Source organism: Balaenoptera borealis, assembly GCF_965194805.1.
Source record: "Balaenoptera borealis genome assembly, chromosome: 5".
Taxonomy (NCBI): Eukaryota; Metazoa; Chordata; class Mammalia; order Artiodactyla; family Balaenopteridae; genus Balaenoptera; species Balaenoptera borealis.
In genome coordinates this window covers 9,873,356-9,899,654 of record NC_138862.1, presented here as the reverse complement: position 1 = coordinate 9,899,654, position 26,299 = coordinate 9,873,356, and the positions used below count along the sequence as shown (strand labels likewise).

General features: G+C 42.9%; 1 protein-coding gene and 1 long non-coding RNA gene across 46 annotated transcripts in view; one reads left to right on the top strand and one right to left on the bottom strand.

Annotated features, from left to right (window-relative positions):
- The window catches only part of SETD4 (SET domain containing 4), a 472,148-nt gene that overhangs the window by 92,417 nt on the left and 353,432 nt on the right, over window positions 1-26,299 (bottom strand). For 42 of the 45 annotated variants that reach the window (XR_014245464.1, XR_014245465.1, XR_014245488.1 and 39 more), the window contains one exon: window positions 1,385-4,610. The exons of 1 other annotated variant lie outside the window; for it this stretch is intronic. The gene's annotated coding sequence lies outside the window, so the exon portion shown is untranslated. The remainder of the gene's footprint in view (window positions 1-1,384; window positions 4,611-26,299) is intronic. 2 more of the 45 variants (XR_014245467.1, XR_014245475.1) reach the window with 1 other exon arrangement.
- LOC309630204 lies at window positions 4,609-11,639 on the top strand. Its single transcript, XR_014245531.1, has 2 exons — window positions 4,609-8,911; window positions 9,325-11,639. It is a non-coding gene; the product is annotated as an uncharacterized lncRNA (long non-coding RNA).

The following is a 26,299-nucleotide window of genomic DNA, read 5'->3' as shown; positions in this document are numbered from 1 at the left end:
GCTCTTTGGGGCATTGACTAATCATAAGAGTAGCTCTGTGATAGGCTGCAAAATGGCCACAGTCCTTCGGTTCTCCATATAATCACACCCTTAGCAATGTGACTTTGTGACTCTTCTCATCAAGAAATGGAGTCTACCTCTCCCTACCTTGAATCTGGGTTGTTGTTATAACTTACTTCCGGCAAAAGAATAAAGTGGACATGACAGGGTGCCAGTCTGGGGCCCAGGCATCAAGAGGCCCTGCATACTTCCACCCCTTGGAATCCTGCAAAGATCAAGCCCAGGCTAGCCTGCTGGAGGATGAGAGACCATGTGCAACAGAGACTTGCCATCCTGTCTGTTGGCATCTCAGACTAGCCAGGCCCCAGCCAACCCGGAAGCCGACGGCCGACACATGAATAAACTTGGATGAAACAAGAAAAACTGCCCAGCTGAGCCCAGCCCGAACTGCCAAGCCACAGACATGTGAGAGAAGAAAATGGCTATTGTTTTTGCCTACTCCGTTTTGGGGTAGTTTGTTATGCCATAAGAGCTAACTGATACAGGCGCCATAGTTTATCAACATAAACATCAGGGTTCCCAGTTTGAAAGAATAATGAGGCAAAGACACCTACTAATGATGTCCCAACCTGGCTCATTCTCAAACACTCAGCAGGCTGATGACGTCCCCATTCTTTTTTTCACTAAAAGTCTTTTGAACCCATTTTCATGAGCCACCAGAACCTCACGCTGAAACTGGAAGGAAAAGACCTCCAGGGGATGGGTTGGGCTGCTATATCTTTTCCTTTCACAAAAACCTTGCAAAACATACTTCTTTTATTTCATCCTTGGATGATTGCCTTCAATTCTTTGTTTCATAAGCTTCTGTTCTTCCAAAGAGCCATGACAGCATTGATTTCAACCTACGATTGCTGGTGAAATATTAAACCTTATTGATTCGAAATTAAGGATTAGTTGCAAGTTGGATACTCTGCATATTTTGAAGATGCACAATTTTATTTCTTCTAGTTGAAAAGTAACTGCAGCTCCACAATATGATTCTTTTTTTTAAGATGGAGTCCTTCACATCAGCTTTCTCATTTTGTCTTGCCAAAATTGTCAAATACATTATGTTGACTAACCAATTTATTCTTCCAAATGAAGCATTCATATTTCTTACTTGTAAGTGTGCTAGTGTGAAAACACATGTTCTTTTCATTAACTACACATTAGGATGCCTCTGCATCCCCCAAACAACAACAAAAACCTCATTGGCTAGAAGTAAAGATATTCTGAGTAAGAATTCAGTAGATTTTTTTTGGTCAAATCAGCAGAGTTTATATTAATTTGATGTTTCATTGAGAGCATACCACTGCTCCCTGAGACTCATACATTTAAAGCTCACCTCAGTACATGGTTACGATGGAAGTTCTTTCTTCTAAAATTCTCTCATAAAATAGAACACCACACCACTGAAGTAAAATCTCTCAGGATGACTCAAGTCTTGGGATCGGCAATGTGCTGTCCAAAACCAAAGTTCACCTGAAGATGCAAAGACATGAAGACATGCATGCAATAGGATACTTATTTCCCAGTTCCTAACTCATAGCCGCATTGCTCTTAGGCATCCACAAATATATACTCCTCTCCAAAACGCAGTTGTTAAACAGTTTTTTTCCTTTGAAGCAATTTGAATGGCAACATTTTTTTATTGAAGTATAACTGATTTACAATGTTGTATTAGTTTCAGGTGTACAGCAAAGTGATTCAGTTATACAACTGTATATATATATTCTTTTTCAGATTCTTTTCCATTATAGGTTATTACAAAATATTGAATAGAGTTCCCTGTTCTATACAGTAGGTCCTTGTTGTTCATCTATTTTATATATGGTAGTGTGTATCTGTTAATCCCAAGCTCCTAATTTATCCCTCCTCCCCCCTTTCCCCTTTGGTAACCATAAGTTTGTTTTCTACATCTGTGAGTCTATTTCTGTTTTATAAATAAGTTCATTTATATCATTTTTTAGAGTCCAAATGTAAGTGATATCATGTGATATTTGTCTTTTCTCTGTCTGACATACTTCGTTTAGTATGATAATCTCTCGGTCTATCCATGTTTCTGCAAATGGCATTATTTCATTCTTTTTATGGATGAGTAGTATTCCATTGTATGTGTGTATACATATATATATATATATATATATATGTATATGTATATATATATATATATATATATATATATATATATATACACACCACATCTTCTTTATCCATTCATCTGTCAACGGACATTTAGGTTGCTTCCATATTAAACATTTTAAGGGAAGTAGATAAACAAACTAAGCACCTTTCCTTAATATATACGTCTCTATATCATAGCTTTATTCGACCTAAAAAACGGTTGCCCTGGTGTGTTCCATGTAGACAACACAAACACAGAATCTCTCTCCCTTTCCCCACCGGCAGTCACTGTTTAGAATCCTCCACCCCTTTCCCCTCCCAGAGCTCCTCCACCGAGCTCTGACCCTTACTTCTCATCTCTAACTGGCATTCACTTGGGATGAGGGAACCTCAGCCCCCCAAGCCCCCCGTCTTCCACAGAATGGTATCGTCACTCTACTGCCTTCCCATCCTCCACACCGGAACGGTGATGCTGACTCCTGAGGTAAAATGTCTAGAAAGCGGGGTTGGAGGGTCCTTTTGAAATGTAGGTGAGGTGTCTTACGTCCTTATTCTCAGTCTTTATTCTCAATTTATTCTTTGATCCATTCCTGAATTCCTCAACTGGGACTCACTGGGCTCATCTGACAACTGCAAGGTAGACAGAGAAACAAGCCCAAGTTCTTGGTCTCAAAGAACTAAGAGTCTTGAGGGGAAACACCAATGATTCTGTCCCTTTCCCAACAGGCTTGCAGATGAAAATGAGAAGAGGAAAAGCAGACGAGTCCATTCACTGCTGGTCGTGTCCCTATCACGTGAGTAAATACATAAATAAAGCAAAAACTCTTGAGACTGTAACCAGTTTACTAAGGAGTCTCAGAACATGGGGTTACAAACACAACATGCTTTTATTTCTTCTAAACACTGCCCTTCTCACTTTGCTCTGCTGAATCATCCTTTGAACACCCCTTAACAGTATCTTGGGCAGATTCCACACCTTCCCAGTCACTGGTGCATTCCAAAGCTTCAATCTCAATCTTGATGTAAATCCCATGTCCTCCTTCCCTCTATGCGGACTTGAGCTGGGACCTTAAATGCTGAAGGGTGGGTGAGATCTGCTTCTACAATGCCCACACCCTGCTGCCTGAGCTCTCTCAGTGGATGGGGCAGCGAGGAGGCACGAGAAAGGGACACAGGCCTATTCACTTAAGTGGTCGCTACTGGCATCCTCTCTTGGGTGGTTCTTGAAGCTCTGCTGGCTGCCTGGCTTATGATTCCTCTGAATGGCAGCATCCAAATGCTGGCTGTCTTGTGGGGTGCATGTATGAGCTCTGAGGGCTCTGTCAGCTCCCTTCTCTGCCCCCACCTACTGCACAATTCCCTGACATTCAGAACCTGGTCCTGGGTTGACCTCTTTCATCCCTGCCCCATTGTTCCCTACATCAGGGGAAAATCCCAAAGCCTCTTACTACTAGGATTCCTGTGCCTGATGGACACTCCTCTTAGCTGGGTACCAGCAAGATGGTTCAAGCTCAGCTTTCTTTCTGGGATGTCTACATGACTCACAAGAAACTCAGCCTGCTTCACGCCCACCCTCTGTCCAGGCTGCCTCCCCTCCCATGTCTCTCAGAGAGGCAAATCGGCAAGTCCACTTCTTAAGCCAATGTCCAGCGGGGGAAGGCAAGTCTCCCTTTCTTTCGGGCACCTCCAATCTTTTAGTATTTCCCTGGGTTGTCTCACTTGTCTTCATGTTGAGAGGGACGTCTCTTACTCCAATGTCCTCCTTCTCCCCTCCCAGCTTTATTAGAAACACTGGGAAGAGGTGCTGGGTGGGGGCTGGTAATAGGCAGGGTGGGCAACTGAAAAGCCCCACTAAAACCTCTTGGTGTTTGTTTCCAGGGGCTTCCATAGCAGATAACCAAAAATGGAGGGCCTTAAATGACAGAAACTTATTCTTCCATAGTTCTGGATGCTGGAAGTCCAAAATCAAGATGTTAGGAGGGCCACGCTCCCTGTGAAAGCTCTAGAAAAGAATCCTTCCTTTCCTCTTGCAGCTTCTGGTGGCTTTAGATACTCCTCAACTTATAGCAGCATCACTCCAATCTCTGCCTCATCTTCACATGGCCTTCTTCCCTCTGTCTCTGCAGGTGTCTCTTCTCTTCTTATAAGGACACCAGTCACTGAATCTAAGGGCCACCCTACTCCAGTATCACCTCTTCTTAACTAATTATATCTGCAAAGACCCCATTTCCAAATAAGGTCACACTTGGAGGTTCCAGGTAGTCATGAATTTTGGGGAAACACTATTCAGTACAATCTTGTTACAGAAAACTTCCAGGTCATTTCCTTGAGAAGCAGAAGAATCAGAGAGAAGCTTTGAGATGTGTCTTGTTCTACAGAGGGCTTCAAGGGAGAGAAACTTTAGTGAAGGTGATGGTACAGGATTCATGCAGGCCCATCACTGGCATCTACAAAAAAAGACGACAAAAAAAAAAAAGGTGGCGGGGAGATAGACAATAATAGGTCATGAAGATTACTGGCTAAAGAGATATCCCTGGACCCTTTAACTACCCTGGACCTAGGAATGACCAGTTTCTCACTCGCCAGCCCCCAATCGCCTTCCTTCCACTCCTTCCAGCCACCACCCTGTAGGTGACCATGACGGCCACCCCAACCCCCATAGCCAGCCCCTGGCAGGGAAGGGGAGAAGCTACATCACGCCTCTGGAAGGAGGTATTTGCCCAGCACATGTTAATACTCTTGATACACTTGCCCGTGGAGTGAATGTACCTGCGGTGTTTCTTCTAGCCCAGTTTGGATGATATGACACAGCTCAGGTGGGCTTTAGTCACCTGTCTTGGGATCCTGCCATTCTTTGTATGAGGAAGAACATCCTAATCCCCAAAACTAACTTCTAAATCTGCCCTTCCATAATGCATGGATTCTCTAGGGCACCACTACTGGGGAAAAACTCTTTATATAACAATGAGATAAACCATGAAATGTCCAACTTAATACATCAAGCCAGAGGAACGTATTAAAGATTGAGGATGTAATCTAGGAGAACTCTATTCTTACTCATTTTCTCACTAGAAGTATGTTTAAAACTTAGTTTATATCCTTCTCCCCAAAATAGTGATAAATACTTCCTTATATGTGTCACTAGCTATTAAAATTAATTATTCAAAATAAATAATGCATCATATTCAGGATTAAAAATGGAAATTGTATTTAATATTTTTGAAAGCTTGAGGAAAATATTACTGAAGCTCAATTTCACTTAAACTAGATAATTTGTTACAAATGACATATCATTTTTAATAAATATTAAAATATGATTCTTCCTTTTTAATAAATAGACATGAGCACAGACTTTGGGCAGAAGCTGGGGCTCTACTCCAGCTCTTTTTCTAACTGTGTTAACTTGGCAAAATAAAGGCCCCTATAAGCCTCAGTATTTTCACCTGGAAAATGGGTTTAATGATACAATCTACCTCAAAGTGTTATGATGAGATTAAACGAGTTAATGTACGTAGAGCTCACAGAACAGAGTCTGAAACACAGCAAGCACTACACAAGTTCTACTGTTGTAGTTTTTTGGTAGGCCTTTCTGCCTTGTCTTTTCTTTCTCTCCACTTTAAGTTTCCAAAGTACAGGGGAAAAAATACCAGCAATTATCTCTCCCCAAGCCCTCAGCATGGTGCTCAGCAGAAGCTGGGTGCTTCTAGCGCTGTGGTTGAAGTTGTGGAATCATTTACTTTCCTGTGGCATTCTGATACAGTTCAGAATTATTGATCTTGGTTTCTGGGAACAATATGGTTACATATCAGATATTTTCAGACAAAATTTTGTCTTCTCCTAGAAAGATAAGGTAAAGAGTCACAGCCTCCTAGTCTTGACACAGAGAAATGATCAGCTGGGAGTCAGGAGCCCTGGCCTCGAGTTCCATCTCTGCTGGCTACTAGTTACGGGGTCCTTAAAGAAAAAATCACTTTTTCCACACAGACCTGGGTTCTCCCATTTGACAGTAAGAAAAGTTCTTCCTGTGCGATTGTGTCATTTATAATAATGACAGTGACAGCCATCTCACCTCTAACGTAGACCAGGCATGAGTCAGAGTGCTTTAGAATTACCAACTTCTTCAGTCCTCAAGATACGGTTCCCACACCAGGACTTTAGAGTCCCCACTCTCATTATCCCCATTCTATAGCTGGGGAAACTGAGGCACAGAGGCCCCACTGCTGGTAAGTGGTAGGACCAGAGTCTGGTTCCAGAGCCTGACTTTTTAGCCATTACCCAGTACTGTCACCTCCAAGTTCATCAGCACCTGCAATACAAACAAATCCTTAATGTGCGTCCCCTAAAGCTCAGCATATGTTGGACCCCGTGCCCTCAGGCCTCTGTGACATCACTAGAATAATCCCTCAGCTCATCCTTCAAGAGGCAATTCAATGTCCACTCTCCTGAAGCTTTCCTGAGTCTCAGTGCCAACAGACATCACTCCTACTTTGACACACATTCCAACCCTGGGGCTGGTATGGCCATTGCGGTGTCCTAAGTTGGTGGCCATCGTTTTATATGAATTGTCCCATCTCCCTGCGCACATAATTACGCTCTGACGTCAGAGCCTGTGTCATCCTCTATTGGCATCTCCCTGCTGGAGCACATAGAAGGCTCAGTAAATATCGTCACAAGTCAGAGCATCACCGGCGTGTGGTGCATCCTGGTCTGACGTCATCTATTGATTAAGCTGATAGGATGTGGGACGGGGGGTGGGGAGAAGCCTGGGACTCCTAAATTCACGGTGCAGGAACGGAGTGGAGGCAGCATGGTGAGCCAAGACTGGCACTGGAGGAGGACAGCAGTTATTCAGGGAAGACAAGGAGTTAGGACACACCAGGCTTATTTCTACAACAGGGTGTAAGAACGCAGCAGCAGACAGACGCCGAGTTGCCACAGGAGCTTCCTGAAGGACCCTTCACTCAGTCCACAAGAGTTGCCCTGGAGGAGCAATGCATCACTCGTAATGCCATTTCCATGTTTACATTTTTGAAATATTAATGGCCTTGGCTGGCCTTTGTTCTGCTGATCATGGACACAGAACCTGTCCCTAGAGGAGGCGGACTCAGAGCCCAGGATTGAAATTCCATCAAGCCTTTTGGTCAGTAGAAATCCTTTAAGCTATGACAACAACTCAGGTCCACTCCTTCCTTCATTTAATTCCAGAGACTTGGAGGAAGTTTCATCCCTGAGACAGAATTCCACTTCATTTCTAACACCACACACTGTGGCTTAGAGACAGAAGGCTCACCAGCAGGATCGAGGGTCTACAATGTACAGGCCATTCACCATAGGCGGCTGAAGCTACAAGTGTCATGTACTGTGCACAATGGTTCTCAACCCCACAGCCTGGGAGGAAAGTTCATTTTAGGATTTATACCAGGAGTACACAAATGAGAAGAGGGTTATATCTTTCTGTGTATCTGGTTTGAAGCTCTGTGCACCAGATTGTTAATACCAGAAGACCATCTGAACATCTGTGGATGTGTCTCTACATCAGTGCTGTCCAGAAATGGCTGTTGGATCCACACTAAACAAAGCTCTCGAGAAGACAGAGAGGACAGAGGATGCTTCTGGTAGAAGCTACAGAAGGCTAGTGTTTCAGGAATGAAAACCAAGCTGCAAAGACAGAGCTGGAAAGTGGGATATTGCTGCTCAAGGGGTGACCAAAATGCCTGGAAACCCCAGAAAGAAAGGACAGTCTCAGTGGGAGGGTTCCAAGTAGTGACAGCAAATGTGCATCCAACTCTCAAGCATTTGGTGGTTTCCCTGCATCCCGTATACGGACCAACTATTGTCTATTGTCGCAGACTCTGCGTGATTAAAGGCTCTCTAGTGCAGTCCCCATCTAAAGGTCACATACGTAACCTCACACACACACACACACACACACACACACACACGCTAGCAGACACCACAGGTGCCCTGTCCATATCCCTTTGGCCCTTCCCTTTCCAGTGCACTCTGGCCCAAAGTCCAACTTCCAGCACCTGCACTTTTTTGCCTAAAGGCTTTCTCTGGCCACCAGAACCTGATCTGCTCATAGACATTTCAGGTTGGAATTGACAGGAATTAATGCTACTGGGAGCAGCCAGTGACTGATGGGAGTTAGTGGGTACATACACCTCAAGGTGGGAAAATTCCGTAGTTCAAGTTCAATAGCATTTTCCAGAGCTTGGATATATATTACACACACACAGACAGACAGACAGACACACACACACACACACACTCCTCTACTATTCAGAGAAGGTTTAACTTGTACAACACTACTATCTTCACATCAATTTTATTATTGTTCTTATCATTTCACTTTAGAAATGAAGAAACTGAGTCTCAGAGAGTTAATAGATACCAAAGTCATATAGTGCACTCAAAACCACTTCTAGGTGCTTCCAATGCCTTCAGTTTTTCCACTGTGCCAGTGCTGCCTCAATGGAAGGGACAACCAAGGACACACTGCCAAAGAGCTCACTTATTGTCACTGTGTCTCTTGGTGAAAGGCACAATAGATATAAGGGCAGAACAAACATTACTCTAACCTCAGTGGTGAATCAGTTCTTACCTATTCCCCACCATCTACTGGCACACACTACAAACAATAGTAGATGCTTAATAAATACATGGTGGATGAATGGATAGATGGATGCATGGATGCACGGAAGGATGGATGATGGATGGATGAGTGGATGGATGGATGGATGCGTAGGTGGATGGATGGATGGATGGATGGATGATGGATGGATGAGTGGATGGATGGATGCGTAGGTGGATGGATGGATGGATGGATGGATGATGGATGGATGAGTGGATGGATGGATGCGTAGGTGGATGGATGGATGGATGGATGGATGATGGATGGATGAGTGGACGGATGGATGCGTAGGTGGATGGATGGATGGATGGATGGATGATGGATGGATGAGTGGATGGATGGATGCGTAGGTGGATGGATGGATGGATGGATGGATGATGGATGGATGAGTGGATGGATGGATGCATAGGTGGATGGATGGATGGATGGATGGATGATGGATGGATGAGTGGATGGATGGATGCGTAGGTGGATGGATGGATGGATGGATGGATGATGGATGGCTGAGTGGATGGATGGATGTGTAGGTGGATGGATGGATGGTGGATGGAAGATGAGTGGATGAATGTATAGCCATTATCAGTCCTCAATGAATATCTATGTCTACTGCATCCTGAGCAAGAACAAGGGTGGGGTTACAGCTTATTAAATATGATTTGCATATAACCTATTGCCTATTTTACGTCCCAGCACCAAAGACATCTGAGAGGGTTTGTGTGAGAATGTCATCTATTGGGGTTGTCAGAGCAGAAAAAGTTTGAGAAAAACAAGTCTCAAGCAGTCACCAGAGGCTAGGTTGAAATCCAGTGGCGGTTTTTATGCCTAAGTGTGCATAAAAACCACTTGCGAAACTTGTTAGAAATGCTGGTTTCCTGCCATAAGTCTAAGGTTCTAATTTAATAGGAACCCAGGAATCATGCAGTATCCTCAGGTAATTCTGAAGACACCACAAGGGTTGTGATGCTCTGAATAGGGATGAAGGGATCCCCTTCACAGAGACCTTTTCTTCTCTCCTTTAGTTTATTGTCAGGATTTGCCTTATTGTGTCAGCATCACAAATACACATGAGGCTTGAAGAGGGAGTCATAAGTGGGATATAAAAGGCATCAGTCCCACCCTGGGTACTCACTGAAAGTGTCAGGGAAAACACAGCATCAAAGCCTTAGGTGTAGATAAGGTAGATAAGGAGATTAGGGCCCAGAAAAGTCAACCACCGACCCAGTGCATCAATCCCTTATAAAGCTGCCAAAAGAAAGTGGTCTCACTTTTGCTTGAACACTTTCTGCAATAAGAAGTTCTCTACCTCCTGAAATTGTCATTGTTGAACAGTTTGGTTACACGTTCTTAGTCGTTCCATTTCTGTTTACTGAGGCCACAAAGATGAGGTCCAATTCTCCATGCACCATACAACTCATGGAATATTTAGGGACAAATGGCATGTCTGATCTAAGATAAGCAACCCCCCCCCCCATATTCCTATAAGTATTCATGAGATAGAGATTGACAACTATTAACATCTCAGTGATGCCCTCTGGACCTACCTTTGAATTTAGCCTCCCAGCTGTGGTCAGATACGAATAAGTAGAGAGGGTCTATCACACTATCATACCCTTTTATGGACACTCTACCTCCATTATTGCCTTCTAAAATCACATTAGCTGATCTAGTAGTCAAATCCTATTGAGCCAAACCTGAATTAAAACCCCAAAGTCTTCTTCACAAAACCTCTCTGTGTGTGGCCATTGATTCAGTTATCAGCACTCGTTGAGGAAAGGCATTCACCCATGTTGTGACTCATCTAACTACTTGGCCTGCATTTTGGCATCTCTCCATCTGCTCCACGTAGGAAGAGGCTCACTGCTTCTTCAGCCTTCCTGTGTTCACTAAATCTGGGTAGAGCTATCAAAATCAACTCTCCCACCCCTGCCCCCTGGAGATACACCATCATTATGTCAGTGGAGACTCTTGATCTGGGATCTGATCATATCTGCAGAAAGACATGACAGATAAGACTTCATTTCTTATGAAGATAAGAGTGAAATGAAGGGTTCTTGTCATGAAAAATTACTTCCTCCCATGCTGACACTGGAGAATAGGGCAACCAGGGTGCTGTCAGAGTATCCAATGAATGAGGGAACTTTTTTCCTGTCTCACTGATGGTTTAATAAAAGTTTAATCCATTTATATTTACTTTGGTCTATTTTAGCTTTCACTTCCCTTGCTTTTTTTTCTTTCTTCCTTCTTTCCTGCCTTCAGCTCTGTTTTTGTTTCTTTTTTCTTTTGAAATTATATAGTCACATTTCTATACTTTTATTATTATAGTATTAAGCATACACAACTATCTTTTTTTCAGATTTTGATGCTAACCAATAACTCTACTCTCCCACCGGATAAGAATCTTTAATTCCACCCTAAATACTGCCTTTCTATCACCCATGACATTGTGGTCTAGAATTTTAATTCCTTCTCATTTCAAATATCCCCTCAAATATTATTATTGCTATTCTTATAGTAGATTTGCAAAATGTTTTTACCCATTTCATAACTTTCTTGCTTTTTGATGCCCACTGATTCCTTATAGCTTCCATTTTCTTCTTTCAGTATTGCATTATTTTATTTGCTCTTTCAGGTAGTAAGTCTCTTAGTCTTTGTATGTCTGAAAATACATTTATTTTACCTTTACTCATATCAGGGAGTGAAACAAGTATATTGAGAGAGTTCTGAGGGTAATGAAAACAGGGGAAATGATGATGAGGACCCTTGACAGCAGCCCTGCCAGCATCTCAGGCTCATAGCTGCTGGGAAAAGCTTCCCTCCTCTTGAATCATCATTTAACTGAGTATAGATATGAAGTTGATAGTTCCTTTCCCTTACCATTTAGAAAATAGTATTTGATCATCTTCTGACATGTGTTGTTGCCAATCAAAAGTCTGCTGTCAGTCTGATTGCAGCTCCTTTTCAGGTACACGTTTAATTTAATTTAATTTAATTAATTTATTTATTTATTTGGCTGTGCCGGGTCTTAGTTGTGGCATGCGGGATCTAGTTCCCTGACCAGGGATCGAACCCGAGCCCTCTGCATTGGGAGGGCAGAGTCTTAACCACTGGACCACCAGGGAAGGCCCAGGTACACGTTTTAAAGATTTTTATATCATCTTACATATTCTGTAATTTAATTGCAAGGAGTTGGGTTTGGACCATGTTATGTATCCTCTTCAAGATTTAGGGTTCTACTGCAAACTGGTTAATGATTTTTCATTATGGAAAATTCTCCACCAGTATGTCTTTGACTATTATCTCTCCTTCATTCTATCTCTAATTTCTTTCTGGAACTCAGCTATATTTTGGAGCTTCCTGTTTTGTGTTCATTGTCTCAATTTCTGTTTCATATTTGTACCATCTCTTTGCCTCTTTGAGCTGTATTTTGAGCATTTTATTTTCTCAGCTTTATCTCCAAAATTATTTCTTTCTTCACTTGCATTAGCAATCTTTGTTTCTTTGTCAAACCCAACTGCTTTTCATCTTGCATTACAAAATCTATTTGTACTTTTCACCTTGATCATCTAAACCATGCCTATTTTCAAATTCTTTGGACATTACTCTTATCTGCAGTTCTTAGTGAATTCTCCCATTTGTTGTGTCTGTTGACCCTCTCTCAAGGGGTGAATGTCACTGTGGGTTTTGTCATTTTTTAGTTACTTGAGGGAAATGAGAACATACAAGCTTGCATGGTGTGTGAGATGTAAGCTTGTCTCTGGCATATGTAAGCCCTTGTGAGAATTCCACCTGTGTGCCCTGGGTTACGGAGGTCACCTTAGGGGGACAGTCTCACTTTGGCTCCTGCAGACTCTGTGGAGTCCCAGGCTAGTTTTTACATTCACGTTGTGCGAGACTTGTTTTCAGTGGTATTTTTTGGCTTGAGATCTGGCTGTGTACATTTAGTTTCACACTCATACTGTGCAAGCTTGTGCTTTCTGATTTCCCTCAAGTAACTCTTGCTACCCAAGGTCCAGAGCATAAAGCCCACATCTGGGGCAGGTGGGTGGAGTTTTAATCCCTATTTCATTGATGGGCAGTCCTTATCTCTGGGAGTTCAGTCTCTCCTCCTGCATGCAGGGATCTTGATGCCTGAACTCCCTGCCAGTGCATTGTTACAACCCAGACCCATAGGAGACCCTCCATCCACAGTCCCCAGGCCTCCTTCTCCTCCAACTCTGGCTTCTTGTTTCTGGCATCTGGAGATCTCCCTTCCCAGCTTTTGAGCTCACCTCTGGATTTTGTTTTTGTTATTTTTGGAATAGAAGGGGAACTTTCCCAATTATCTCGGTCAACCATCTTGATCAGAAGTTTAAAGGGTCTTTGAAACGTTAGAGGATTTAATTCATGGGCAATGCTTTCCCCTTAGCCTTTTATCGGATGTCTTTATAGCCACCCACCTCTGCATCCGAGTCCTGTAAGAGCAAGCAAGTACCTTTATAGCAAGACAGAAAAATCACACACATTCACGGTGGCAAAAGCCTAACCTCACAGGAACTGCTCTGAAAGGGAAAGCACCATGTGAAGAAACAAGTTTTGATATGTTCAGTGAACACTAGTCTTGGTATCTTCTGTGTGCTCATCAAATAAAAGATGTTGAAATGAAAGGGAAGTTTCTCTACCTCTGTGTTCCTGGCCTGGAAGTGAAACGATTTACATTATAAGAAGCACCATTTGTCTTGGAAATATAATTTTGAAAATAAGACTCTTTCTTTGCAGCTCCTCATCCTCACCCCAGCCCTGGTCAGAAACTCTGAGCAGTTGCAAGTGTATGCAGAGCTGAATGTGCCTGAAGTTCAGTCGTTCAATAAGTTGCAATAGAAATGTTAACAGCAGTATTGATTTTTTATTATGTTTGTATTGCCTGTTTAATTTTATTTTCCTTGCAGGAAATTTTTAAATCAAAAATCCAGTTATTGAAATGCCCCATAAGCCAAGTGATACTAGTGAGGCTAGAGGAACACAGGCATTAAATCCCTCCTGGTTTTCTCTCTTCCACCTTTGCCCACCCCCCAGTCCAAAACTGAAAGCTCCTCCATTTCCAGCTGAGAGTAAATGCATGTGACCTTCAGTTCCACAGAGGTTAACCTAGTCTGATTAACTTTTCCAAGTTATTCCATTAAATAAAAACAGTTTTGACACCCAGAGACTAAAGCATCCTAGAGATAATACAATAACCCTATGCAATCATTGCAAATTGGATTGTAATAATTCATTTAGGTGACCATACATATTTGTTATATGTAATATGAAACATCGCAAAATGAAATCAATAGAAATGTTTCTTGTTAATGAAGATATACTGGGCTGTTATGTGTGGGTTGCGGACTCAATACCACAGAAATCTTATTTGTATTATAAATTTCAGGGTATCCTGAGTGTTACAAATGAAGATAGCATTTCTTAAAGAAGCGATGGCTGGTCTTTTAGAAAATTATATCATAAATTTTATGTCATTTCTTGGTCTTTCAAGATCTTTGCACAGCAACATAGTCTTATAATTCAAGTAAAAATTCTGGCTGAGTGATTGCGTTCAACAATTTGCAAACAAACTTTTACCCAAACTTCCATTTCAAAATTACAGAGTTCAAAATAATTTAGCCTCAGTAAGTCTGAAAGATGTTACCCCAGAAGATTTTAATATACTTTTTAGGGTATTTCCTTCCTCCTAACATAAAAACTGAAGATGTAGAGGTAGAAATTGATAGGTATAGGTACAGATATGTAACTATACACACATCAACCACCGTGACTGTAATGAACTTCACTATTAGAATACTACCCTTACCTTCACAAATGAAATACAATATAACATAGCATTATATAGTATACTATAGTATGATAATATAACATATATGTTTATTTATATGTATAGATAAATAAAATAAGATTGTTTTAACTGTGTGTTAACTAAACTCACGTGGTATTTTAAAAGGCCCATTTTAATAGTAAGTTCTTCTGCATTTTGAACAATATTATGGTGATATTTCAGATGAACAGTTGGCAAATATTGGCAATAGGTGCAAAGAATTAGTGAAGTCATAAGTTATGACGCCACTTACACTTCTCCTGTCAAAGCTCCTATGCTTTCCTTCTAGTGAGACCTGACACGTTGATTAAGCCCATAAGAATGGCATCCATCGCCCTCGTGAGAAAGGAGGATTACAAAACGCAAGTAGAGTTATTTGCAATAATTAAATGGTTATCCTGGATAGTATAAGTTTAAAACAGACCCATAACAGGTAATTGTAATCATGTTTCTCCATCTGTTATCTTTTTGATTAATGCTACTCTCTCCCGTTTCTACTGCACCCTCTGAAACCCTCAACTTTAGGTAAACACAGACTAAAACAGCATCTGCTTTAACTGATTCGACGACTCTCAGCTGAAATCTGGTTCTACCTGCACCCCTTGTGAGCCTCTTGGACTTGGCTGGTGCCCACTTCCACACCCACTGAAGGGCTGTCTGAACAGACAGGAGCTGGGGCTGGCTTTGCCTTTGCCTCCTGCTGTCAGTCTTTTAAATACTTTGAGTCTGGGGTCTTCAGACTACACTGCCCTCTAACTTTCCTCTGCACTGTTTTCTACCTTCCCCTCATTTACCCCCTACACTCACTGGAGACTTGGGTTCCTATGTTGGGGTCATAGGTGTCCATCCATGAGCTTCTCCAGGCTCTTTCACCTGAGACTTTCATCACTGGGACCAGCTCTGCCTCTGAAATGGGAAACTGGGATTCTGTCTTTACACCTTCTACTCCTCTGACTCTCACCTCTGCTTCCAATCTGGTGTCTCCACCTCCTCCAGAGCTTCTCCTGTGTATCATCACAGGTGTCTGGAACCTCCCCCTTCCTCCTGACTCTGCCCTCCTCCTGATAACTTGTTCTAGCTCTGCCTGCCTTAAAAAAAGAGAGAGGCAATTCTCTGGATCTGGACCCCGAGATCCTCTCTAGCCACTTCTCTCTTGCCTTCCCTTCCCAGTGCAATTTCTTACACTTCTCTCTTCTTCTCCCCTCCTCACATGCCACCACCAGCTCCCCCTGAAACTGCTTTGGCTGAGTTGCCAATGCCCTGTTAATTTCCAAATCCAGTGGAAACTTGTCTGTCTGTCTTTTTCTCTATCTCCCGTGGCCAGGAATTCCCATTCCTGCAGCATTCTGATTGCACGAACTCATGAACACCTCGATCCGTGGTTGCTGCATCTTTATCCATGAAAGATCTCTCTTCCTCCATCTGTTCTTTTTTCTTAATTTGAATTTTTTTTTAAATGATGAATTATTTCAAACATTCATAAAAGTACAGGGAATAGTAGGTTCACCTCTGATTCTCTTATTTTCTCATCCTCTGCAGTTGTTCCTAGTGGCCTCTTCCCCCTGCTAGTGTTAACTACTAAATCCTTTCCATCTCTTCCTCCTGACCTGCAGGTCTGTGTCCTCCCACATCCAGACACCCCCACTGGACGCCCTACAGGCTGCTCCACCAAACTGACCTCTTCTGCACACACAAGCCTGCTCTCCTCTTTCATCATTTGTATTGGTGATTATCTGTGTTGCCAACCAAGTTGGATAACGGAACGCTTCTGGCAAAGTTCTGTTATCACATCTCAGAAACCTCTTCATACCCTATCTCTCCTCCCATGCCCAGCCATGGCTTTGGTTCAGACTTTTCTCATTTCTGGCTGGATTTGATATAACAGTCTCCTTGTTAGCCTAGCTCTTCAGTCTCGCCCCAGCACCTTCCAACCCAGCCTCCACCCATCTCTACACAGATGTTTTTCTTCATACAATTAAAATCCTATCATACAATTAAAATCCTATCATGCTAGAAACAATAAATGCTGGAGAGGGTCTGGAGAAAAGGGAACCCTCTTGCACTGTTGGTGGGAATGTAAATGGATACAGCCACCGTGGAGAACAGTATGGAGGTTCCTTAAAAAACTAAAAATCGAACTACCATAAGACCCAGCAATCCCACTACTGGGCATATACCCTGAGAAAACCATAATTCAAAAAGAGTCATGTACCAAAATGTTCATTGCAGCACTATTTACAATAGCCAGGACATGGAAACAACCTAAGTGTCCATCATCGGATGAATGGATAAAGACGATGTGGCACATATATACAACGGAATATTACTCAGCCATAAAAAGAAATGAAATTGAGTTATTTGTAGTGAGGTGGATGGAGTTAGAGTCTGTCATACAGAGTGAAGTAAGTCAGAAAGAGAAAAACAAATACAGTATGCTAACACATATATATGGAATCTAAGAAAAAAAAAAAAAAGGTCATGAAGAACCTAGTGGCAAGATGGGAATAAAGACACAGACCTACTAGAGAATGGACTTGAGGATATGGGGAGGGGGAAGGGTAAGCTGTGACAAAGTGAGAGAGTGGCATGGACATATATATACTACCAAACGTAAAATAGATAGCTAGTGGGAAGCAACCGCATAGCACAGGGAGATCAGCTCGGTGCTTTGTGACCACCTAGAGGGGTGGGATAGGGAGGGTGGGAGGGAGGGAGATGCAAGAGGGAAGAGATATGGGAACATATGTATATGTATAACTGATTCACTTTGTTATAAAGCAGAAATTAACACACCATTGTAAAACAATTATATTCCAATAAAGATGTAAAAAAAAAAAAAATCCTATCATGCCTCTTCCCTCCTTGGAAGGCATTGGGATCCCTCCTTGAACTCATGATAAGGTCCAGACTATAACATGGGTACCAGATCCAACTGATCAGTCCCCCCACCCCACTCACAAACCCTCTGCTCTTCCAAGCTGGTTACCCTCTCCTTCCAAGAATGCCACTCCCCTGGGTTTCCCCCGACCGCAACCATGGAGCTAACTCTAAGTCTTCCTTTAAGACTTAGAATCTTGAAGTGTTTCCTCCTCTGCATCACCTTGCTAGGTCTCGAGTTAGGAATGATGCTTCTCCTCTCTGGATGCCTCTATCACTGCTCTTACCTCGCTGCTACTACCATTTGCATGTTGGTCTCCCTGGCCCATCTGTGTAAGCCCAGAAAACAGGGACTATTCTGACCTCTGCATAACCAGGATTTAGCATATTTCCTAGCATTAAGTCCTCGATAAGTACCCAACATCTCCTGACTCAAGAACTTGTTCATATGCACAGAGATGGTGTGCTGGGCCTTAATACAAAATCAATAAAATTGCAGAGGATTGTAAAAACCCCACTAAGGGCACAGTGTTCAGTATAAATTAAACAAACATTTAAATTCAAGAGCCATGATTTCTACTGCTTTAAAGCAAGTCAAGGGAAGTTAGCATTATATATTACTCCCATGTCCTTGAATGCTATTACTTAGGAACCGATAGGCAGATAATCAAATGCTCACTTTAGAGGTTGAACCCTTGTCTTATCATAGAAAACTGGATAGTTTTGAATGAGGTGATCCATTGATGATAAACCTTTATCCCGGGACATAACTCTGAAATTGTTCATGCTGTGCTGCTCTGTGACTCTGGGCAGGAACTGGGGGCTTGGTTATTTAGGTGAGGGGTGGGAGAAGAGAAAGGAGGACAGGATTTAAGTCAAGGAGGCCCTGCCCCAAGTGGCTGAGAATTAAGGTCATCTTAGCCCCAGGGAGGCTAAGGGTTCTCTTCCCCATATCACAGGTTATGTGTTGGCATCCCTCTACTGCTTTGCTGAATAGAATACCTGCATCACCCAAAGATAACCTATTTTCTTTTCTTCAATTAATAAGATTGAGCTTATAATTTATTGAAAGTGAATAGATTATTATGAGTTCTCCAGAGATAGATTCCCATGCGACCTGATTATTTTCTTTTTGTTCACTCCCATGTCCCATTCTCTGGGCTTCTCTTTTTTGTTCAGTGTCCCAGGAGGCTGGGCCTATGAACTTTTCTAGTGAGCTTCCCTACCTTGTGGCTTCTGGTAGGGTTCTGACAATGGGAGCCTTGGCAGAAGATTGGGGTTGGAGGAGGGAAAGACCAGGCACTTATTTCTTCTACACCCTCTCTGCCAACCCTCAGTTTTGCCAATGGCTGCATTTCTCTGCCTGTAGCCCCAGCGTGCATCAGGGAGGCATCTCCCATAGATCTCAATTCCTACCCCTGCTCTGTTTAAGCCAAAGGGAACTAACAGATTCCCACTGATGCTCACCCTTGGGTGTACCACCTTGCTGATTCCTTTGCCCTTTGACCTCTGAAACTGTCTCTTCAACGAACCCCTGTAGTACACAATCTATTTCCTGCCGGGAGCCTGATGGGGAAAACCTCCTTGAATCCATCCCTCATCATAAGCCTGACTGCAGTAGCCACACCATCTTCAGGACAGTTATGCTTGGCACTGTGGTCACTGGACAGACAGATCTCTCTGATGGTTGGCCTCGATCCCCGAATCCCTCCCCTCCTTGAATCAGTCATATTTCTCCAGAGAAACAGAACCAATAGGGTATTTAAGGAATTGGCTTAAACAGAACCAATAGGACATTTAGGGAATTGGCTTTTACAATTATAAAGACTAGGAAGTCAATTGGGAGATTGGAACTGACATATACATACTACTATATATAAAATAGATAACTAATAAGAACCTGCTGTCTAGCACAGGGAACTCTACTCAATACTCTGTAATGGCCTATATGGGAAAAGAATCTTAAAAAAAAAAAAAAGAGTGGATATATGAATATGTATAACTGATTCACTTTGCTGTACACCTGAAACTAATACAACATTAGTAAATCAACTAGACTCCAATAAAAAACTTTTTTAATTAAAATAAAATAAAGACTAGGAAGTCCAAAATCCATAGGGCAAGCTGGCAGACTGGAGACTCAGTTAGGAATTCATGCTGTAGTCTTGAGTCTGACAGATGGAAACTCAGGCAGAATTTCTACATTGCCCTAGAGGCAGAATTCCTTCTCCTTTGGGGAACCTCAGTCTTTGCTCTTAAAGCCTTCAAATGATTGAGTGAAGCCCATCCACATTATGGAAGATAATATGGTTTATTAAAATCAACTGACTGTAGATGTTAATCATATCTAAAAAATGCATTCACAGAAACATCTAGATTAGGGTTTAACCAAACCACTGGTCACCACAGTCTAGCCAGTTGACACATAAAATTAATCATCCCCCCAGCCCCCATCCACCACATACACTCAGTTTCTTCTGGGTAAGGAGGTACCTCTTTACCTCAAAAGCTAACAAGGACTTAGAACAATTTGTACTCACTTATATCGTCTTAGGAGGTAAGGATAAGAAATACCTAGTGAAATAACAAAAACAAACACCTTCATGGTATCAGAGAGACCATCCAAAATCCATCAGGCTCTGCACAAAGTATAACCCTGTTACATTTTTTTATTGACACTGATTGGCTTGTGCTTGAAACTGCCCAAGAAATTTAGAAACATGGAAAATAGGATTAGAAGGAGTTTGAACTATGACCCAAGAGATCAAACCCTGACAACTTGGTATGCTAAACTATATTAAAATGTATGACTTTGAAGGAAGAGATCAATATTTTTTTCTGTTTGTGAAGAGCCTGCACTAAATGATAGTGAGATATAAGCAGCCTGAGAATGTAAACATATCCTAAGGATTTCCATGGCTTGTAGTTGTCCAAGGCAGCCATCTATAGAAGGGGAAAATGTGACGAGCTTCTAGAAAGAATAGCTGAGACATTTGCTTGTTTGTTTATTTTAAAACCAAGAACAGATTTATAAATTACTTATGTCTTAAAAAACCACATGACTACCACTATGGACCTGACCCAAGACACTCTTTTTTAAGTATAGCAAAATACAACTGAAAACGCAGCTTTCTCTTAGCCTGAGTGCCACGGAGGTTTCTGCCCAGGGTATTTATTCCTTCTGTGCCGCCATACTGCAATGGCGGCACTCCTCTACCTGTAGCCACGACCCCTTCAGGAGTCTCTCTCCCCCACGTACACCTTTCCTTCCCTACCCCGTCAGGCCTAAGGGAGGTGCCAACTTCCTGCTAAATGCATCACCAATCCTTCTTGCAACCAACAGAATCTAGGAGAAACAACAGGCCAAGAATGGAAAATCTTAAGTCCTAGGAGAAGTACCAGTCTGGCCAATCCCAGAAATCCTTCAGTCTTTAGCCAACACGTGTTCTTTTTCTAAAACAAGCTCACCAAGGAGCTGGTCACTCTCTAAGGGTCCCTCTCTGAACCTCCACATTTCCCTTCACATTTGTTCCTGTCCCTACCTACGTCATTTTCTCCCCCTTCTTCTCCTTCTCCTCCCTCTCCCTTTCCTTCTCCTTCTTCTTCTTCTTCCTCTTCTCCTCTTCCTCCTCCTTCTCCTCCTCCTCCCCCCTCCTCTCCCTTCTCCTTCTCCTTCTTCTCTCACTCTCCCTCTCCTTCCCTCTCTCTTTCCCTCTCTCCCTCTATCTCTCTCTCTCTCTCTCTTTCTCTCTGTCTCTCCCTCTCTCCCTCTCCTTCCCTCTCTGTCTCTCCCTCTCTCCCTCTATCTCTCTCTCTCCCTCTCTCTCTCTTTCTCTCTGTCTCTCCCTCTCTCCCTCTATCTCTCTCTCTCCCTCTCTCTCTCTTTCTCTCTGTCTCTCCCTCTCTCCCTCTCCTTCCCTCTCTGTCTCTCCCTCTCTCCCTCTCCCCCTCTATCTCTCTCTCTCTTTCCGCTTCTCCTCCTCTACAGACAGACAAGCTTTCTTAATGCAAAGGGCTACTTGAATGCAGAAGAACCTCTTCACCATATGCCTCTATTACAGTATCACCAACTGAGGTACGCCAATTACAACAAAAGGAATTCAACCAACTCTTATTCTCTTAGCGGAGATGGTCCTCCAGCAATCACACACATTGAGTCCAAGACCCAGATTTTCTCATCCATGCACCATAACAAAGGACTTTTTATATGCAAAACAAACATGAAGGGGCTGCCGGACCAATTAAATGTAAGTGATTTGCTTTATGCTGTGATTTCTTAGCTAAAATATCTCAAAACTTCCTTCTGGAATACTGATGCTTTCCTTTCTCTGTGTAATTTTTGTCTTTGATTATCAAGGTTGCTTTGCCTAGCTTTGGTTTATAATTTTATGGTCTCACACTACCAAGCAAAGTGACGACTGCCTATACCTAGACCCTCCGACCTGCTGTGAGAACGAGATGGAGCTTTCTTTTCCCCCTTTGTGAAATCTTTGCAACTGCTTAGCAAATAAGAGCCAAAAGAGGCCAGATGTTGGGAAAAGAGGGCAAAAAAAAAAATTGCCTTTAAACAAATATTTTCCTTTCTCTTGATACAGAGATGCCATCCACCCTATATCGCCAAATAATGCTCTTCTGGAAAATGCTGTCACTGATAGGAGGGGAGAGCACACTTGCTGCATGTGACCAGCAGGTGCCAGAATTTATCATCTTTCCTTCGCAGGAGGGAAGGGAGACTCGATAAGGGATTTCCCCAGCGGTGCACAGCTGGTGGGGTCACCGTGACTCACACTCCTCCACAAGATGCGGAACCCCCTTGCCCTCCACCCACCCCAGTGCGAGTTGGGGACCCTCGCCCATGCTCCTGATCTTGGTCATCTTGGGTCAAATCTTACTCACCTTATGAGATGGTTGGTTTAGTCTCTGTTTGTCCCTTCAGGCTGTGAGCCAAGCAAAGTCAGAGAATCTTCCTTTCTCCTGGGGACCCTAAGGTCCAGCCCAGTGCCTGACTCATCCAAGGAAAAGTAAACTCTTAGTCCAGGAGTGAGTCATCCCCCCACCCCAGGTTGAGTTCAGGCCTCTGTCTAACACTGAATCAGTGACCTTTACTGCCTATGGTTTTGAAATTAGGTAAATGTACCTAATTTTGATAATCTGCTTTTGAAAAGAATCTTTTATTTCTTAGCCTGGGAGAAACCAAAGTCCTCTAACTGGGGAATTTTCCTAATGCAGCCCCAGTGACAGGCTGACCCCAGGACTGTAAGGAGGCCATTCACTTCCTCCCCTGATGGCTTGATAACAGGGCTGAGAAGAAATGCCTCTGTGAGCCCAGGCTTCTGTGGGCCCCTCTGTCCTCTGTCCCCTGTCCCCTGTGGACCTGTCTCTGTGAAGATTATCTTCTTTTTTGTTTGTTTATTTTATTTTTCCAAATAAACTTTTTTTTTTAATATATGGAGTATAGTTGATTAACAGTGTTGTGTTAGTTTCGGGTGTACATCAAAGTGATTCAATTATACATATACATGTATCTATTCTTTTTCAGATTCTTAAGATTATCTTCTTTTCTAAGTCCCTACAGTTTGCTCTTGCCTACATGATTACACATTGGGCAACCCTTATATTTTCAGCAGCTCATCTCATAGCTGCCTCCCACCCCTCAGAGGGTGAGGTTCAGCCTCTGCCACAGACCGATGTGGGGAAGGTTCGATTCCATCAGAGCACATTCCTGCTACTCAAGCATCCCTGATGGATGTATTCTCTTGGTGCCCTTCATCATCAGCCTCTGACCCCACTCTGTCCCTTGCTCTTGCTCTTGTAGAGCTGGGGATGCACAACAGTCTTGAAATTCCTTCATCTCCTCCTTCCCCTTCCACCCAGTTTCAGGTCTATAACCACCTTCTTTGCATGTATGGTCCCACAAATGCCAGTCAAGGGCACCCTAAGCAAAGAGTTCCATCCCAGCGTTCCCCAAGTCCCCGTTTCTTTAATTACTTCCCCTCCGGACACATGTTTCAATAGCACTATTTACGTCTATCTATTCCTCTTGAACTGTAAAAGGTTTTCATTTCTTTCCAAATCACTTAACTCTGCTTGGTGTGTTTAATAGCATTCTTTATTGAGCATCTTTTTTCCAAAGTGGTTTCCAGAATTTCTTCTCTCAGTGTCTCCAGAGATCAGCCTTGTCTTCATTGGCTTACAGCTGGGTAAACTCCTGAATGGAGACCTTATCTCACTTGCCAGCAGTCACTCAGCCATTCAGTAACACTCAAACATAAAGATTCTACATTAAAATTACTGGTCTCACAACTATTGGTACCTTCTCTGGTCCCAAGGAAACAAGAACAGGCTTGATAGAAAAAACAATGTTCACTCTAAGTAGCAGTGGCACACCGTGCAGTATATCCAGGGCAATGCTTAAAATTATCATCTTTGGGGTTAGACTGACCTAGTTTCTGTCCAGTTCATCCAAGCTTCAGCTGGGTGACTTTGTGCAAATTACTTAACCTCGCTGAGCCTTAGTTTACTTATCTATTGCATGGGAATGGTAATACCACCTCGCAAAGTTGAGAAGATAAAATAACAAAAATGCTTAGCCCAGTGTCCAGTATAAATGAAGTGGCCAAATAATAGTAGTGATCATTAATTTAAAGAAAATAATCATATAGCTGAACTTAATTTTTTTAAAAAAGTATATGAAGAAATGCTCAAACTCATAGAAATCAAATAAATGTAAATTACAACAGTGAGGTGCTGCTTTATACCATCACATCAGAATGGCAAAAATAAAAAATGGCTAATATCATGTGTTGGTAAAGATGGAACATTTCTACATCACTGGTACCACCATTTTGGAGAATAATCTAGCTGTATTTATTGAATTTAAATATATATACCTTATGAAAAAAAAATATATAAAGATAGAAATTAGATGGCAGGTGTGCTGAAAGTTATGTCTTCTCTGTGGTCACTCCATGAGCCCCTCTTCTCCCCTCCTCTGCTCCTCCCGTTGACATGGCATCCTCTAAGACTTGCACCTGGATCCTCTATGACTTCGCCAGATTTTCTTTCTCAGGGAGCTCAAGTACTTCAATACCTCGATTCTTTTTGTTGTTGTTGATTAAATTGCTTATATAGGATCTCCATCTTCTCCCTAGTTGCCAGGATCTCCTCATCTATGGCAGTGTTTCCCAACCTTGCCTGATCATAAAACTTACACGAAGTGGGAGTGGGGGGACTTTAAAAAATCTCTAAACCCAAATCTGCAATGGGTGTGGGGATATGCAAGTTTAACAGGCCCCCTAAGGTAAGTCTGTGATCAGGCAAATTTGGGATAAAACAGCCCATTCAGCACAGCCACCATGGTCTCCTAACCCAGGTCTCATGACTTATGAAGGAATTTGCACCACTATCTCCTGCAAGTAACAATCAGAGGGAAAGAAAAATTGGAATCAAAACCCTGGGGATGTTGTGATATTTCTATAGCTTATAAAGACAAGAGCTGGCACACTTAATATTGAGAATCTTTTGAAATACTTGAAATAAATATGGCCACCATATCTGCAGGACACTTCTGTATGAGAATCCCAACTTTTAAAACTAAATGTGCCAACAGAGATCAGCCAAGATAGTGGAGTAGAAAGACCACAAGCTCACCTCCTCTCACAGGTACACCAAAATCACAACTATTTATAAAACAACCATCGGTGAAAAAGATGGTTTTTGAACCCACTAGAAAAGATCTTCTACAACTAAAGATATAAAGAAAGAACCACAACAAGACAGGGAGGAGGAGCAGAGTCACAGTATAGTCAAATCCCATACTCCCAGGTGGGCAACCCACAAACAGGAGAATAATTACATTGCAGAGGTTCCCCCACAAGAAGTGAAGGGTCTGAGCCCCATATCGGGCTCCCCAGAACATTTGACTTTGAAGGCCAGCGGGGCTTGCTTTCAGGAGTCCCAGAGGGCTGGGGGAAATGGAGACTCCTCTCTTAAAGGGCACACACAAAAGCTCACACTCCAGAATCCAGGGCAGAAGCAGTATTCTGAAAGGAGCCTGGGTCAGACCCACCTGCTGATCTCAGAGAACCTCCCAGAGAGGCGGGAGGCAAGTGGAGCTCACCCTGTGGACACCGACACACGCAGCAGCAGTTTGCGGAGCTCTTTCTGCCACACGGATACTGCTGCTGCCAAGCATCATTTCGGAATCCTCCCTCTAGTTTCAGGACCCAGCCCTGCCCCCACCCAATAGCCTGTGAGACCTGTGACACCTCAGGCCAAGTAACTAACTGGGCAGGGACACGGCCCCACCCACCAGAAGAGAGAACTCACAGACGTCCCTGGACACAGCCCCGCCCGTTAGAGGGCCCAGAACCTGGTCCCACACACCAGTGCATAAGCACTAGACCCGGGACCTCCAGTGCCCTGCATCCAGAGACCCCAGGACCCAGCTCCACCCACCAGTGGGCGGGCACCAGACCCCAATCCCTGGCCCCTCCCACCAGTGAGCCTGCTCTATCTAGCCTCAGGACAAGCCTCACCCAGCAGCCGGCAGACAACACTGGTGTTCCCTCTATGCCCACTTTCTAGAGAGTTTTTATAATAAATGGACTTTGAATTTTGTCAAAAACTTTTTCTGCATCTATTGAGATGACCATATGATTTTTATTCTTCAGTTTATTATGATGTATCACATTGATTTATTTCTAGATATTTGCTGCATCTTTTTTTGAGGGGGGGAGCAAAACTGTCCCTAGAATCACTTGCCCTTGTGCTTTCTTGGG